General features: G+C 40.4%; 1 long non-coding RNA gene across 1 annotated transcript in view; it reads left to right on the top strand.

Annotated features, from left to right (window-relative positions):
* The window catches only part of LOC116580078, a 567,258-nt gene that overhangs the window by 342,157 nt on the left and 211,815 nt on the right, over positions 1-13,286 (top strand). The gene's annotated exons all lie outside the window — the stretch shown is intronic.

Below are 13,286 nucleotides of genomic sequence, written 5' to 3'. Positions count from 1 at the left end.
GTCACCACTAATTGTAAAACAAGTTAGACTGGTTTTCTATCCATGGGGTTTCCACTCTTGCCTCATGTGACTCATCCCAAAGGAAACTCATTTTGACTTGTGGTTTATTTTTCTGAGGCATTGTTGAAGCTGAGATTAAGCTGGGATGCCTTGAATATCACCCTAACCTGAAGGAAGGGTCATGGTGGTATTGAGAAGTCCTAGCAGGTGTACGTCTCCCCTAAGGTCCTGAGAAAAACTGGGGAAGCTACAGCAGGGGAGATATCCTTCATATTCTAGAGGACAGGGGTGGATGCCAGTTTGGAAGAGAAGACTCAGATTATACCTTGGCACTTGGAGAGTGCCATAAAAGTAGAAATGGACTGAAAGATCACTTCCAGTCTTGCCACTTCTTTCCATCTCATAAATAAAGCCTGAGGAAGAGAGCAGAATGTAGGGTATTGCAGGTAGGGTGGGGATGGTTGCTTCTTCACCAAGTTAGGGGCAAGTAGTCAACAGATAGCTTCCTGCCACAGACACTGGAGGAGGGCATTTCCAGAGCCAGACAAATAACCTTAGGTCTAAAGGATCAGGTTAAAGTCAAGAATTGGTGCACAGAGCCCAATGAAAGTGTAGCAGGCAAAATTATAAAAGAATATTTTCCCTTACTCCTCCCAATTGCCTAATCTCAGGAAAGTGAACATAATGTTACTGCTATGACTATGTTACATTACATGGCAGAGGGATTTTATAATTAAGGTGTAATTAGGGTTACTAATCAGTTGGCCTTAAAGTAGGGAGATTAGCCATTTTCTTCAGCTGGTGGCAGTAAGGAAGTGAGAAAGATTCAAGGCACAAGAAGGTTTGCTGCACTGTCTCTGGCTTTGAAGATGGAGGCAGCTGTGTCCCAAGACAGAAGAACAACCACTAGAGGCTGTAAGCAACCTCTGCTGACAACCAGCAAGGAAATGGGAGCTTCAGACCAACAACCACAAGGAACTAAATTCTGCCAGCAACCTGAATGAGCCCAGAAGCATGTTCTACCCCAGAGCCTCTAGATAAGAATTCAGCCCGGCTCATGCTTCAATTTCAGCCTTGTGAGATTCTGAGTAGAGACCCTAGCTGTGCCATACTGGACCTCTGACCTTCAGAACTGTGAGCTACTAGATGTATTTTGTTTAAGCAGCTATGATTCTAGTCATTCATTACACAGCAATAGGAGACTACGTTAGTTAGCAAAGCATCGAGATGGCTAATAAGTTAATGAGAAGTATGAAAGGGGGCATATAATAGTGTTTTTATAGCATTACCACGTTAGTAAACTAACACTCTCCCTTTCCATAATAATCCTGGCTAGTCTGTATGGTTTTTTAAAAATTTGCTGCATGCCTCTACTCCACCCCAGAAGTAAGTACTAGATACAAGTCTTGCTAACAACAGGATTCCACCCTCCTGGCGATGCTGATAGGGCCAGGAGTAAGTTTATGACAAAAGTAGGGCAAACAAAAATTATCGGAAAGACTTGCGAACTCATGAGCCAGTAAGACTAGGCGAGCTTCTTTCCTGGTAGCTGGAGAAAGTCTACCTGGGAATGAAATAATCACAGAGGAAAACAAATCTGATAGATGGAAAAGGAACAGAAAACCATGATCTCTAGTTATACAAGAAGCCAGAACTACATTGAAATTTTCTGTTACACGAGCCCCCTTTAATTTTGCTTTAATTGCTTTAAATTTGGTTTCTACAATGTGCAACTAAAAATAAGTCCCAACTAGTATTCATGTTAAAATGAAGGAAGTTTGAGCCCCATACCATTCTCTGAGGTTGGGCTAGTCTTACATAATAGGTTGAATCCCTAAAACCATACCAGATACTGTGGAATGGACACACAGAGCCCTCATCTACTGGTCAGGAGGTACTCATGAATCTGCCACTAACTTGCATGTGATGTTGGGCTAGTTGCTTCTCTTCTTTTTTTTTTTTTAAGATTTTATTTATTTATTTGACAGACCGAGATCACAAGTAGGCAGAGAGGAAGGCAGAGGGCGAGGGAGGGAAGCAGGCTCCCCGCTGAGCAGAGATCCTGATGTGAGGCTCGATCCCAGGACCCTGGGATCATGACCTGAGCCGAAGGCAGAGGCTTTAACCCACTGAGCCACCCAGGTGCCCCACTTCTCTTCTTTTATTTATAAAATTGGGGTCTGGATTAGAACTGGCAGAGTTCTTGAAGACCGGCTAACACTGTGTGGTATGCATGACTCCCCAGATGCATACCTGCAGTCAAATTCTCGAATGGATACTGAACTCTGTATGTGAACATCTGAGAGTCAAAATCATTTTTTATACTCATTAATATGACAATTGTCCTTCATAGTTTCATGGTACCCAAAGATCTTTCATGGGTATGAAACTCTTTGCTTTAATTATCCTGTGAGCATTGCTCTCCATATCTCATGGAAGAAGTAACTGGTTCAGAGAGGTGAAGTGACTTTCTCAGGGTCACAGAACTGGTAAGTAGCAGAGCCAAGACAAAAGCTGAGAGAGCCCAGCTCCGTGGACCCTCCTTGTCTTCCACACTCCTTGACATTTTTCAGAATATTCAGTGAGTGTGGTTCTTCTGCATGTACCTGCACATCTCTGTTCCACACACTCACATTTGGGTTTGTGTATGATGAGCCTCTTGCATTGGCCTAGAAATGGCTGCCCATGAGAAGACTGTCAGTGCTACAGAACAAGTCTATAAGCATTTCTCCACAAAAAAAATTCGAACCAGCCAAAGTGTTACACTTGGTTTGGAAGAACCCTAATGAAGGATTGATTTGTATTCCTGAGACTGAGTCTTAACAAATTGAAAAAGAAGATGGAGTAGCAGATAAGAACCACCAATACACCTTTTATTCTAGTGTCTGGTTTGAAAGCCAGGTGGGTCTGAAGACTGCACCAAGAATGACATTCATTCAGGTACAGGCTGTGCTAAGGGAGATGGCTTCCCACTTGTGGGACTTGCCAGGGATGAAGACGTGAAGCAGATCTCCTGCTTCCAGAAGGACCCTGAGCCCAAGAGGAACAAGAAGGAGTGGGGTCACCCTACTCAGGTTATTCTCCCCAACTTTAGCATCTTATAAGCCACTCTCTTCTTGTCTGGAGCAGAAAGAGGAATAAGTGATATGTTAACCAAATTCATTCCAAGTGGAAGGAAATACCGTGAATAAAGAAAAAGCATTTCTTCTCAAAATAAACATAATTCTGTTACAAGCCTTTCCCTTTTCCTGGACTCTTCGTCAGGAGAAGGGCATTGTCTTTTGTGTTGCGATGTGCCATCTGCCCATCCATCCTTCCTTGGTTCCCAGTAGTGTCCAGGGATCCATTTAGAACAAATATGAAAGCTGAGTGTGCTCTGACACCTTCCCTTCCTTTTACTTTTTTTCCCTGTGAACAAGATACACCCGGAGAGTGACCCTTAACCTTCCTGCATAGAAAGTAACTTCCACTTCTTACGGCGCCTTTAATCTCTGTGCCATAGGCAGAGAAAACTTAAACAGCCATTTTCAGGTTTTATAAAGAAAAGCAGAATAAACTAGTCTGGGAAGGCTCTCTGCAGCAAGACCGAAATTCTCCTTATTCGGTACGAACATGAAGGAAAATTGCTCAGGGCAGAAGTTCCCTAAAACCTTACAACTCAAACTATGGTCCACGGACCAGCAGCATCCACCTCACCGGGGAGCCTGGTAAAAATGAAGAGTCTCAGGACTTGCCCTGACTCACCTGGAACCAAAACCTGCACTTGAACAAGGTCCCAGGTGTTTGGTGCACTCATTGCAACTTGAGAAGCACTGCCATGAAGTCCTTCCCGCCCAGGGCCCAGGAGAATCCAGTTGTGAATCCTTCAGTACAAATCCATTCCAACCTCCAGGAAAAAGACGGAAAAATACTATGTATTAGGAGAGAGTCACAGGGAACATGTATTTAGGGGTGTGTGTGCGGGGGGTACCTCTGGTCCTCCTCTCTCAGAGAAAGTTGGTTGTTTTCATAATGGTTGAGCAGGTCCTCTCATTCATTCATTTAGTTTTTGTTTGTTTTCAGAGATGACTCTGTGCAGCACACGTTGCAACAGTCTTGGTATACTCTGGTGGAAAAAAAAAAAAACCATCATCACCATGCACATGGGATTTATAGTCTGCTGGGAAAGATGTTTGTTTACTTTTGTATTTGCTTCAACTGTGGGAGGAAAAGAACAAGGGGCTAAGAAGAAACTATTCAGTTATAATGGTAGGAGCAAGATGACTTCAGGGCATTTTGGAGGAGAAATCATGCAAATCATCTGGATCAGGGACCAGTAAACTAGAGCTCATAGGCCACCTGCAGCTTGCCACTTGCTTTTGTAAATGAACTTTTAGTGGAACAAAGACCGTCTCAATTACTTATGTATTTATGACAACACTTGTGCTACAATGGCAAAGTTCAGTAGTTGTGACAGGGACCTTGTGGCTCTGCAATGTCTAAAATATTGACTCCCTGGCCCTTTAAGAATAAGTTTGCTCATCCTTTTAGGGTTTTTGTTTTGTTTTGTTTTGTTGTAAATGAGTGAAATAACACCCAGGCAGAGGAAGTTAATTCCCCATGATTACACAGCAAATGTATGCAGAGCAAGCATAGACCTCCCACTTCCCTGATCCTCTGAGCTCGAAGGGGCACTGGGAACATCTAGAACATGCTGCACCAGAGAGACAAGTGGAGCCAAGGAACCAGTATAGGCAGAGGCCCCGAGCAGCAAGCTGTGGACGTAGAAGCTGCCCTTTGGTGATTAGCAGAGACTATCCAAGGCCAGCTGAAGAGGAGTTCACTATGCACCAGGCAGGAGGCAGGAGCTCAAGCCCTGAGCTGATGGGCAGACAACCAACGAGAAATGGGGTGAAGAATTATGTAGCAAAGGTTCAAAAAGCACATAAACTGTATCTCCCTCCAGAAAACTCCATTTCTAAAAACCTGAAATGCCAATTTCAGCAGAATGAAAATGAGTGTTTGGAGGGGTGGTAGGGATGTTGGGGGACTGTGGGCCAGTGAATGTTACAGGCAAGGAGTAGAACAGATACAAAACCCAAAGCCAGCAAGGGCATGAAGTTACTAATAAACTATAAGAAATTCAATGTGGATTGTCCACTTTGCACATTTTATTTATTTATTTTTGCATAGCAATAAATTTTTATTAACATATATTATTTTGCCCCAGGAGTACAGGTCTGTGAATCATTACACATTTCACAACACTCACCATAGCGCATACTCTCCCCAGGGTCCATAACCCAACCACCCTATCCCTCTCCCCCGCACCTTCCAGCAACCCTCTGTTTTGTGAGATTAAGAGTCTCTCATGGTTTATCTCCCTCCCAATCGCATCTTGTTTTATTTTTTTCCCTCCCTGCCCACCAGGACCCCCCGCCCTGCCTCTCAAATTCTTCATATCAGAGAGTTCATATGATAATTGTCTTTCTCTGAGTTCACTTAGGATAATACCCCTTAGTTCCATTCATGTCATTGCAAATGGCAAGATTTTGTTTTTGATGGCTGCATAGTATTCCATTGTGTATATATACCACATCCTCTTTATTCATTCATCTGTTAGTGGACATGTAGGTTCTTTCAATAGTTCAACTATTGTGGACATTGCTGTTATAAAAATTCAGGTGCATGTGCCCTGTAAGATCCCTAGATTTGTATCTTTAGGGTAAATACCCAGTAGTGTGATTGCTGGGTCATGGGGTAGCTCTATTTTCAACTTTTTGAGGAACCTCCATGCTGTTTTCCAGAGTGGCTGCATCAGCTTGCATTCCCACCAACAGTGTAGGAGGGTTCCCCTTTCTCCGCATCCTCGTCAACATCTGGCCTTTCCTGACTTGTTAATTTTAGCCATTCTGACTGGTGTGAGATGGTATTTCACTGTGGTTTTGATTTCTATTTCCCTGATGCTGAGTGGTGTTGAGCACTTTTTCATGTGTCTGCTGGCCATCTGGATGTCTTCTTTGCAGAAATGTCTGTTCATGTCTTCTGCCCATTTCTTGATTGGGTTATTTGTTTTTTGGGTGTTGCGTTTGATAAGTTCTTTATAGATTTTGGATACTAGCACTTTATCTGATATGTCATTTTCGAATATTTTCTCCCATTCTGTCAGTTGTCTTTTGGTTTTGTTTCCTTTGTTTCCTTTGCTGTGCAAAAGCTTTTGATCTTAATGACATCCCAATAGTTCATTTTTGCCCTTGCTTTCTTGCCTTTGGCAATATTTCTAGGAATATGTAGCTGTTGCTGAGGTTGAAGAGGTTGCTGCCTATGTTCTCCTCAAGGATTTGGATGGATTCCTGTCTCACATTGAGGTCTTTCATCCATTTTGAGTCTATTTTTGTGTGTGGTATAAGGAAATGGTCCAGTTTCATTCTTCTTTATGTGGCTGACCATTTTCTCAACACTATTTGTTGAAGAGACTATCTTTTTTTCCATTGGACATTCTTTCCTGCTTTGTCAAAGATTAGTTGACCATAGAGTTGAGGGTCCATGTCTGGTCTCTCTATTCTGTTCCATTGATCTGTGTGTCTGTTTTTGTTTCAGTACCATACTGTCTTGATGATGACAGCTTTGTAATAGAGCTTGAAGTCTGGAATTGTGATGCCACAAACTTTGGTTTCCTTTTAAACATTCCTCTGGCTATTCGGGGTGTTTTCTGGTTCCATATAAATTTTAGGATTATTTGTTCCATTTCTTTGAAAAAAATGGATGGTATTTTGATAGGGATTGCATTAAATGTGTAGATTGGTTTAGTAGCATAGACATTTTCATAATATTTGTTCTTCCAATCATGAGCATGGAATGTATTTCCATTTCATTGTGTCTTCTTCAATTTCTTTCATGAGTACTTTATAGTTTTCTGAGTACAGATTCTCTGCCTCTTTGGTTAGGTTTATTCCTAGGTATCTTACAGCTTTGGGTACAATTGTAAATGGGATATACTCCTTAATTTCTCTTTCTTCTGTCTTACTGTTGGTATATAGAAATGCAACTGATTTCTGTGCATTGATTTTATATCCTCACACTTTACTGAATTCCTGTATGAGTTCTAGCAATTTTGGAGTGGAGTCTTTTGAACATAAAGTATCATATCATCTGCAAAGAGTGAGAGTTCGACTTCTTCATTGCCAATTCAGATGCCTTTTATTTCCTTTTGTTGTCTGATTGCTGAGGCTAGGACTTGTAGTACTATGTTGAATAGCAGTGGTGATAGTGAACATCCCTGCCATGTTCCTGATCTTACGGGGAAAGCTCTCAGTTTTTCCCCATTGAGAGTGATATTTACAGTGGGTTTTTCATAGATGGCTTTTATGATATTGAGGTTTATACCCTCTATCTCTACCGTGTGAAGAGTTTTGATTAAGAAAAGATGCTGTACTTTGTCAAATGCTTTTTCAGCATCTATTGTGAGTATCATATGGTTCTTCTTTTATTAATGTATTGCATTACATTGATTGATTTGCAGACGTTGAACCAAACTTGCAGCCCAGGAATAAATCCCACTTGGTCATGGTGAATAATCCTTTTAATGTACTTTTGGATCCTATTGGCTAGTGTTTTGGTGAGAATTTTCACATCTGTGTTCATCAAGGATGTTGGTCTGTAGTTCTCCTTTTTGATGGAGTCTTTGTCTGGTTTTGGGATCAAGGTAATGCTGGCCTCATAAAATGAGTTTGGAAGTTTTCCTTCCATCTCTATTTTTTGAAACAGTTTCTGAGAATAGGTATTAATTCTTCTTTAAATGTTTTGTAGAATTCCCCTGGGAAGCCATCTGGCCCTGAGCTCTTGTCTTTTGAGAGATTTTTGATGACTGCTTCAATCTCCTTATTGGTTATGTGTCTGTTCAGGTTTTCTATTTCTTCCTGGTTCAGTTTTGGTAGCTTATATGTCTCTAGGAATGCATCCATTTTTTCCAGATTGTCAAATTTGCTCATAATATGTTCTTATGATTGTTTATATTTCTTTGATGTTGGTTGTGATCTCTCCTCTTTCATTCATGATTTTATTAATTTGGGTCCTTTCTGTTTTCTTTTTGATAAGTCTGGCCAGGGGTTTATCAATCTTATTAATTCTTTCAAAGAACCAGCTCCTACTTTCATTGATTTATTCTACTGTTCCTTTGGTTTCTATTTCATTGATTTCTTCTCTCATCTTTACTATTTCTCTTCTCCTGCTGGGTTTAGGCTTTCTTTGCTGTTCTTTCTCCAGCTCCTTTAAGTGTAGGGTTAGGTTGTGTACTTGAGCTCTTTCTTGTTTCTTGAGAAAGGCTTCTATATACTTGCCTTTCAGCACCTCTTTTGCTTTGTCCCAAAGATTTTGAATAGTTGTGTTTTCATTTTCATTTGTTTCCATGAATTTTTTCAATACTTCTTTAAGTTCCTGGTTGACCTGTTCATTCTTTAGGAAGATGCTCCTTAGCCTCCATGCATATGAGTTCTTTCCAAGTTTCCTGTTGTGATTGAGTTCTAGTTTCAAAGCATTATGGTCTGAAAATATGCAGGGAATTGTCCCAGTCTTTTGGTAATGGTTGAGACCTGATTTGTGACCCAGGATGCGATCTATTCTGGAGAATGTTCCATGAGCACTATAGTATTCTAGTGTATTCTGTTATTTTGTGATGGGATGGGAATGGGAGTACACTAGCGTATTCTGTTGTTTTGTGATGGAATGTTCTGAATGTATCTGTGATGTCCATCTCGTCCAGTGTGTCATTTAAAGCTTTTATTTCCTTGTTGATCTTTTGCTAGATGATCTGTCCATTTCAGTGAGGGGGGGGGTTAAAGTCCCCTACTATTATTGTATTATTGTTGATGTGTTTCTTTGATTTTGTTATTATAATTTTTTTATATAATAAATTTTGTTTGCTTGTTTTTGTTTTTGTTTTTTATCCATTCTGCTACCCTGTGTCTTTTGACTGGGACATTTAGACCATTTACATTCAGGGTAACTATTGAAAGATATGAATTTAATGCCATGGTATTGCCTGTAAGATGACTGTTACTGTATACTGTCTCTGTTCCTTTCTGGTCTGTTACTTTTATGTTTCCTCTTTGCTTAGAGGACCCCTTTCAATATTTCCTGTAGAGCTCGTTTGTTGTTTGCAAATTCTTTTAGTTTTTGTTTATCCTGGAAGCTTTTTATCTCTCCTTCTATTTTCAGTGACACCCTAGCTGGATATTTTATTCTTGACTCCATATTTTTCTCATTAGTGCTCTGAATATATCATGCCAGTCCTTTCTGGCCTGCCAGATCCCTGTGGATAGGTTCTGCTGCCAATCTAATATTTGTACCATTTTATGTTACAGACCTCTCATCCCTAGCTGCTTTCAGGATTTTTTCTTTGTCACTGAGACTTGTAAGTTTTACTATTAGATGATGGGGTACGGGCCTATTTTTATTGATTTTGAGCAGGGTTCTCTGTGCCTCCTGGATTTTGATTCTTGTTCCCTTTGCCAAATTGGGGAAATTCACTGCTATAATTTGCTCCAATACACTTTCTGCCCCCTTCTCCTCTTCTTCTTCTGGGATCCCAATTATTCTAATATTGTTTCATCTTATGGTTGCACCTTCTCTCGAATTCTCTCCTTGTTGTCCAGTACTTGTTTGTCTCTCTTTTGCTCAACTTCTATATTCTCCATTATTTGGTCCTCTATATCATTAATTCTTTCTTCTGCCTCATTTATCCTAGCAGTAAGAGCCTCTATTTTTGATTGCACCTCATTAATAGCTTTTTTTTATTTCAACTTGGTTAGATTTTAGTTCTCTTATTTCTCCAGAAAGCAATTCCCTAGTATCTTCCATGCTTTTTTCAAGCCCAGCTAGCACCTTGATAATTGTCATTACGAACTCTAGTTCTGACATTTACTAGTGTCCATATTGATTAGGTCCCTAGCCATCGGTACTCATCAGTACTGCCTCTTGTTCTTTTTTTTTTTTTTTTTTTTTTTTTTGGTTAGTTTTTCTGCCTTGTCATTTTATCCAGATAAGAATAGATTAATGAGAGAATAAAATATTAAAAGGGTAGCAGCAACCCCAGAAAAATATACACTAACTAAATCATAAGAGACCCAGAACCAGGGGGAGAAGAAAGAGGGAAAAAAAGAAATATATATATTCAATTGGTGAATAGAACAGAGCCACACACTTGATTTTGGGATGTATTTTGGTTTGTAAAAGTAAGGGTAAAAATGATGAAAGTATGGAATATGACTGTAAAGATGAATTTTAAAAGATCCTTAAAAAGGAATTGATAAGAAGCTGGTTGAAAAAAGAAAAAAAAAAAGAAAGAAAGAATGTGATCAGGCTGGAGACTAGAACAAAGCCATGTGCTCTATTTTGGCTATATTTTGATGTATTAGAAGAAACAGGACCCCAAAATTTTAAAGAAAAAAATATTTTTACAAAAAATAAGGTTAAATACAATGAGGAGGCACAATATGACTATAACAATGAAAATTTTAAAAGATTTTAGAAAAGGCATTGATAAGATAAAATAGTTTTTATAAAGTTAACATAAGAAAGTGGAAAAAATTTTTTAAATAGAATAAGGAAAAAAAATTTAAAACATTTAACTTTGAAAGACTAAAGGATCATGGGAAAAAAGCCATGAATTCTATGTGTTGCTTTCCCCCAGCTCTGGAGTTCCACATTTCTCAGTAATCGATGAACTTAGTCTTGTCTGGATGTTCTTGCTGATCTTCTGGGGGAAGAAGCCTGTTGCTGTGATTCTCAAATGTCTTTGCCTGAGGCAGAATTGCCCCATCCTTGCCAGGGGCCAGGCTAAGTAATCTGCTCAGGTTCCCTCTTGGGAGCTTTTGTTCCCTGAACCATTTCTATACAGCTTGGAGGATGGGAATGAAAATGATAGCCTCCCAGTCTCTCACCCAGAGAGGCTGAGAGCTTGGGGCCCACTCCTCAGTCCACCCTCAGAGAAAAGCAGTAAATACCTCCCATCTCCCTGGTCTCTGGCCCCCCTCAGAGCTCACCCAGCCTGTGACCAAGTGTTTCTATCTCTGGTGCACAACCCTGTTTGGGCTGTGCCCAAACCTAGCAGATTCCTGTAATACACTCCCACGCTGCTTCTCCCAGAGGAGGAAGTTGAGTTTCCCTGGATCTACCACTTGTAGGGTCCCTGCTCAAAGAGCAGGGGCCTGAATGTGCCTTGGATCATAGTTTAAGGTAACCCCAAGCTGAGAGCTGGTCCTTGGTTCTGTCTCCACAGTTGGCTTCCCTAGTCTGATACCTGGGACCTCTGCCACACTCAGACACCCCTGGCTTTTTTGTGAGCCCACGGGTCCTGAGACCACACTGACTCCGCAAGGGCTCCATCCCTCACTTAGCCTCTAGAGTGACGTCCCTCAGTGAAGCAGACTTCTAAAAGTTCTGATTTTGTGCTCCACTGCTCTATCACTTGAGGAAGCTGGCCCCTCTCCCCACAGTCTTTCTTCCCATTTGTTGACTCAGATTCACTTCTCTGCACACCCTACCTTCCAGAAAGTGGTCAATTTTCTTTTCCTAGAATTCTTCTATCTTCTCTTCTGTTGAGTTTGTAGGTGTTCATAATGGTTTGATATCTAGCTGAACTCCTGGGACCTTAGGTACTCTTCTGCCATCTGCTCCTTCCTCCCAAGTTTGGACATTTTCTGAACCTGACCTCACACTGGGTAAGACCACCTCCCTGGTCATCCCCAAAATAAAGTCTTTACTGGGGCTTTTGAGCCACATGTATTGAGCAAAATCCTCCTACATACAGAAAGAGGTGCTAATTCATTGTTCTGGCTCATGCTTAGAACAAAACAAAACCAAACAAATTTTAAAAACCCAGATATTCTTAATGCTAGCCATCTGATACCATCAGGTTCTGGTTCTGAGGAGCATTATGTTTGCCTATGTCTTCAGTGAAGAGAATTTACTAGAATTAATATTGGTGTCATTAGAATTAAGCCACAATCCTCAATGTATATTGATTGATCTCAGTCATATTCAGATAGATTTATGGTGACTAATGGGGGAAAGGTGTTTTTGTTTTTGTTTTCCTGTGAAGTCCAGTTAGATATGCTTTAAAGTAGAGAAAATAAAGGCATTAAGTTCATTCTTCAGCTTGTCAAAGAGGTCCAGCAATTACTTTCAAAAAGAAACAAACTCAATGCAATGCTGACTTTCCATTTGGCTGTTTGTTGGTTTCTTACTCTTCCTGTGATGTGCTTGAATCTCATCCTTAGGGGCAAGCCACTCTGCTCCTGGATTAAGGGATTATGCTGAAACTTATATTCACTATAATTATTTGGGATTTTTTTCTGCCTAATATTCTCATTTGAACAAAAGCTTAAGACTAGAAGTCTCATTTATTACAATGATTCCTCTATAACAGGAAAAAATATGGAATTTAAACACAACTCTCTTCTGAAAGCCATGCCACTGGCTCATCCATAGAAATGTTCACTGAGTATACTGAAATGTCAAAAGCAAACCTGTTATGGAATCCAGTAGCTATGTCTGACATGGTCTGGAAAAATTTCCAATGTAGCAGATGGAGGGATCCAAGGCTGAGATTTAACTATTTTCCCCAAAAGTTTAATTTCCATGGATTGATTTCATAAAAAGCAATTTTCATGATGATATTTAGGTGGTCATAATTGAAAGAGAAATTTCTCTCCCTGAGAGGGTCTCTGAGGATAGATGCCTTTGACATTGATGCATCTCCCTCTTGGCCAGAAGCCACAGAGATGGGTCCCCCCTCACATTAGATCATTAATTGTTCTTCTCCAGGTCTGCACATTCTAAGCTGAGAACCAAGGCAATTATGCAATTAAGTCAAGCAAAAAAATGATGCTCGTGCTCCAATGAGCCACAATTTTAGTTGACAGTTGCTTTGACTTGACTTGTCCTGATAATTGCTTCAAGTCCTCCATGACCCTCCAACAGAATGTGTGAGCTCCTTTAGAGAGTGTGTGATTTGCAGAGGAAAGAGCCACCAACTTCTTATGAAAAAGTGGGGAAAGGATACTGATCTCCTTTGTTTAAATCAAACATAATCTGTGTTAGTTGGGATTTGCCCAGAAGCTGTCCCTGAGACAAGAACCCAAATGAAATGGTTTATCCTAGAAGTGATTCCAGGAACCATTGGTAGAGGGGTTGGAAAATAAGACTACAAATTACCTCTGCAGGTAACGAGCTTAGTCCTACAGGACAAAACTGAGAACCAATTAGAACTCTGCTTAGAATTCCCATTTGAGGTTAGATACACAGAC

Source organism: Mustela erminea, chromosome 19, assembly GCF_009829155.1.
Source record: "Mustela erminea isolate mMusErm1 chromosome 19, mMusErm1.Pri, whole genome shotgun sequence".
In the NCBI taxonomy this organism is placed as follows: domain Eukaryota; kingdom Metazoa; phylum Chordata; class Mammalia; order Carnivora; family Mustelidae; genus Mustela; species Mustela erminea.
The sequence above is the reverse complement of the archived record's forward strand: the minus strand, read 5'-3'. Positions and strand labels throughout refer to the sequence as shown.